The sequence below is a fragment of the Pundamilia nyererei genome, unplaced genomic scaffold, assembly GCF_000239375.1.
Source record: "Pundamilia nyererei isolate P.nyererei 1_Seehausen unplaced genomic scaffold, PunNye1.0 scaffold00266, whole genome shotgun sequence".
NCBI classification, from domain to species: domain Eukaryota; kingdom Metazoa; phylum Chordata; class Actinopteri; order Cichliformes; family Cichlidae; genus Pundamilia; species Pundamilia nyererei.
The window spans coordinates 55,851-60,886 of NW_005187667.1; the positions used below are offsets into that span (position 1 = coordinate 55,851).

Below are 5,036 nucleotides of genomic sequence, written 5' to 3' on the forward strand. Positions count from 1 at the left end.
TTGTATTGTTCGATACATATGCGTACCGAACCGAAAGCACTGTATCGAACGGTTCAATATCGATACGAATATCGTTGCACCCCTACTAAGAACGTGTACTTTATTGATACCCGTGGGGAAATTCCTCTCTGCATTTAACCCATTCACTCAGTGAAGCAGTGGGCAGCCATTGGGCGCCCGGGGAGCACATTGTTGAAAACGATGTGCGGGAGTCCGCTGCTCTCGCCGGGCTCTAGTAATCCTTGACCTCCCGCTTTGCTATCAGGCTGGTGGTTAACAGACGTCTGCACGTTTAGAAATATGTGATATCTTGATAAACCGAGCAGATATTTGAAGCTTACACAGCTACATTCTTGCCTGAAAATATCTAAATTTATTTTGTGACCCAGAAATATTTAAAAGTTTTTAGCCGCGCTCCTCCACCATTGCCGCGTTTGAGTTTTGGACGGAATGCATTCTGGGATACTTAGCTGTACCACTCCACACAAGTCACCACCGATGCATGCTCGATAAAACAGGCGGAGCGAGAACACATCCGGGATTTTTTCGCGTTCTCGGCTTGATGCGTACTTCGAATTGGAACAGTACTTGGTCTCCGAATGATGACGTATCATGAGTACACGAGAACGCAAGTACACACGAGTACGCATATTGAGACCAATAAGTTGTCACCGGCAGTGATATTGTGTGGAGCTGATGTATCTATAAATCCAGGGAGGCAGCCGGTAAGGAAATGGTTCCTGGCTAAGTTCAAAGACTGATTGAAGCGGGTTGCTAAAGAATCGCGGCTGCCACTAGCTTACATAGCATTAGCATTGTGCCGTAGGTTGGTCGCCTGTTTACGAGCGGCACCATTGTTTATCGTCGGTCTGCATATGGAAGACTGTTAATGCTTGCATATGGTTAAGTGCAAGAGAAGCTGGTCATGAATACTATTGTTTACTGTTTAAGTTCTAATGCAGATTGGTCATTTGATTTTGCACTTTTATAGAAAGCAGTATGTACAATCGTTAGAGTGAATTACATAATTTGAGCATTTAAAAATACTCAAGTAAATATTGTGCTGCAAAGCTTATGCACTGCTATTGATGTGTTAAAAAAGGTTTGGTTTGGTTAATATTCACAGAGGTGTGATAACAAACGTAATTTGTATTTTGGTTTTTTGGTTTGTATTTAAAAGGTTTTTCACCTATGGCTGACTACGGCCGAAAAGAAGATTAAAAGAAAAACAAAAGATCCGCCTGGTCATTGAGTGAAATCCAGTGAAACACCTGTGGTAGATGCATCAATCCCTTTCAAGCGGGGAAGCTGCACAAACTTAGAGCTTGGCAGAGAGTGTGCTTCGGATAAAGCACGTGAAGATTATACTATGAGAAGTTATCTAAAAGTTTTTAATTAAATTGCTAAGCAGATAAGCTACTCAAAAACACCACTGTGTGGTGGAACAGGAACAGGAAGTGATGCTCTACCGCAGAGAGCATGAACACCAAGTGACAGCGCCACCCAAAGGAGAGGACTTTGGGTAGTGCAACAGAGGACAGCTGTGGTTCTTCCACATGCTGCTGAGGTTCCTGCTCATTAAGTCAAACTGTTGCTTCTTCAGTCATCCAGTAAACAACACCAGGCAAGAGTCTTCTCAATGTGCCCCGACTCTGATGCTCAACCCACAGATGCATGTTTGTTACATGTTTCTCACAAGCTGTCTACACTCGGCCTGCACCCCACCCTCTGTGACTGGCTACAGGACTTTTTGACTGGCAGGCTCCAGTCTGTCGGGATTGACAACAGGACTTCAGCCAGCATTATTACAAACACTGGCGTCCCACAGGGATGCGTCCTCAGTCCCATCCGCTACACCCTGTACACCCACGACTGTGTCGCCTCCAACAAAGACAACACCATACTGAAGTTCGCGGATGACACTCCAGCGATCGGTCGCATCACTGGAGGGGACAAAGCAGCTTATAGGAGAGAGATGGCCGGTCTGGTGTCATGGTGTGAGGACAACAACCTCACCCTCAACACTGATAAGATAAAGGAGATGATAGTGGACACGAGGAAGAAGAGGAGGCCTCACCAGCCGCTGTTTATCCGGGGCCTTGAAGTGGAGAGGGTGAGCAGCTTTAGGTACCTGGGCGTCTACATCTCTGAGGATCTCACCTGGACACTGAACACCACACAGCTGGTCAAGAAGGCGCAGCAGTGGCTGTATTTCCTGAGGAGGCCGAGGAAATTTGGTATGTCGGCCAAGATCCTCAGCAGGTTGTACAGCTGCACTGTGGAGAGCACACTGACCAGCTGCATGGTACGGCAGCACTACTGCTACGGACCGCAAACGCCTGCAGAGAGTGATAACAACTGTGGAGAAGATCACCAGGACCCCGCTGCCCTCTCTGCAGAGCATCTACCATCTGCCCTCGGGGTGAAGGTTCAGAAGTGTGAAATCCACTCACCCCTGTTCTGTTAACCGTCGGGGCTGGGGGGGGCTGGAAGGAGTGTCGGCCGTCAGATTGGGGTCTGGGATGCAGGGCCTCCCTGCTACTGCCCGATAAGGGGGCGGTACCTGGACCTGGGATAAAGAGTATGTTTGGGGAGTATGATTGTGTGTACAGTGTCTATTTGTGTCCGTCTTCATGTCGGGCGAGTGCTGAGTATTTGTTTATATGTGTATGGGGGTGGTAATGCGTGCGCCTGTTCGCCTGTGTCTAGACGTCAGGTCGGGTCTTAGACGCCACCTCTCTGTGAACATGTCAGGCTCTCCGAGGTATGGAGGCCTGTCTCCCCTCACCACACTCCCTGACGATGGCTGGTGCCCTCATACATCGGTGCGTTGGTGGTTCTTGGTGTCCGGGGCTGGGTGCTCATGTATGTCCTCTCTGGCACAGATGGCTGCCGGCAGAGCCCGTGGGCACGTCACTGCAACCCCTTCTGGCCTCTGCTCCGTGGCTGCTGGGTGGCCTCTCGTCTGGGGCTCTCCTCAGGTCTTCCCAGGAGGGTGGCACGGTTGCCCCTTCGATTGTCCTCCTTGGGCTCTCGTACTCTGGGGCCTGGATCACCTCCATACCTACTTCATGCCCTGGGGGGCGGGGCTATGGCTCCCCACACTCCCAAGCAGATCGTTACATGGAGAAACCTTTTGAATACAAGCGTGCTGATCCACACAGGTGTGCAGACAGGTGTACACACGGGTGTTCACAGACACAAACTTCAGGGTGGGCCATTTTTATGTACACCTTTCTTGGCTGCTACCTCAAAGCACATTGTGTGCTGTTGATCTTGCGTGCTGCACAATAACATTTAATATTTAGTATCTACTGTTAGCTAGTGTATTGTGATGGTGTTGTGTTTGTTATGTTGCTCTTTTTTGTTGTTTGTTCTCTCTTCTGTTTTTTTTTCTTCTCTCGACAGGTTATCCAGGTGTCTTTCTTTCTTTCTTTCTTACTTTCTTTCTTTCTTTCTCCCTCGCTGTCCTATCCCCCAGTCATGTCTGTCTCGTCTGTAACAACTGAAAATAAAATAAATACATAATTATAATAAAGGTCCATCAAATGGACCAATATGGCAAGGCCATGATGATCCACTTGGTAAAGTAAATCCGTTGGGTATCTTTGTTGGTCTTCAGACAACAATTCTGATGGTTAAAGATCCAAACGGGACAGGAAAAAAAAAAGAAGTGAGAAATCCAGAGCATCCAGACTCAACAGCTCCTTCTTCCTCACTACTATCAGACTCTTGAACAGCTGACCTACTTTAACAGGAGTAATAATTTTGAAAAAAAAAAACTTGACCTGCGAGCGCCCACTGAGTGCATGTCAGCTAAAGCTTCAAACACAAGCAGTAAAGTGCAACTTTATTTCCTTTGTTTCCTGTTTCAACTCATATATTTATGAGTGAAGCAGGTCCAACGTGATGATACATACTGAAGGAGCATGTGTGATGTCACTGTTTTACTCAGTGTGACTGTTTTTAATGTCGCACTCAGTTGATCTGTTACTGTATATTTTTCACATGTTTGTGCGGGATATTGTATTTTTTTAGATGTTATGTATTGATGTGGTACATGTATTTTTGACTTTTGTTGCCATGATGCCAGGTCTCTCTTGAAAATGAGATTTTTACCTGGATAAATAAAGGACTAAAAACATTAACACTGTCCTGCTACAGGCTGATGTTCCAGCTGTGATGACTGCAGTCAGGAAACGGCTGTTCAGATGATAAAGTCTGTATTTCTATGAATATCCCCATCAATGAACACCATACAACATGTAGGGCACACACATACACACACATGCACGCACGGACACACACACAGACACACATATGCGCGCGCACACGCGCACGGACACACGCGCACGTGGCGCGTGCGCACACTCACATGCACACAGAGCTTCTCTTTGTTAATTTAATTAGTTGAGGGGTATTTACATAATCCAATAATTAAAAAAACATTTTGATCCACGTTCAGAAACCTACCTTCACGTGATTAAACACGCACACACACACACACACACACACACACCTGGATGCGATGCAGACACTGGCACTCAGAAGATTTGTGTTTCTGTGAACTTGTCTTTGTGTTCTTGTGGGGACTGAGTTAATTTCTATTTAATGGGGGCCTCTGTCCCCTCATGCTGGTGGATCTCTTCATAAGCGGCAATCCTAATTTTAATTTACAAATGTTTTCGAGCCTGCCAAACAAAAACAAACACACTCCCCTAACATATCAATTTGTGTCTTTGTTCTACTGCAGGACGAACAGCAGCGACCAAAGATTCACTGAGTGGAGGGTGTTAAAGATTTAAAAGTACAGGGCACAGTGATGTCTTTGGACCTGCAGGAATCATCATATAAACCACAGACCGATAATATCATAACAGGATGTAGAGGACAGCCCACTTCCCCTTAAGGCTCAGCGTGACAAGACCCCACCGGGCCCTAATGGTAATGACGGTCCTCATGCAAGCAGAAAGACCAAGGTGTGTGTGTGTGTGTGTGTGTGTGTGTGTGTGTGTGTGTGTGTGTGTGTGTGTGTG

The 5,036-nt window shown here is 46.7% G+C and overlaps 1 protein-coding gene across 1 annotated transcript in view; it reads right to left on the reverse strand.

Moving 5' to 3' along the window:
* LOC102200625 (dachshund homolog 2-like) overlaps nt 1-5,036 on the reverse strand; it is a 26,341-nt gene that overhangs the window by 20,310 nt on the left and 995 nt on the right. The gene's annotated exons all lie outside the window — the stretch shown is intronic.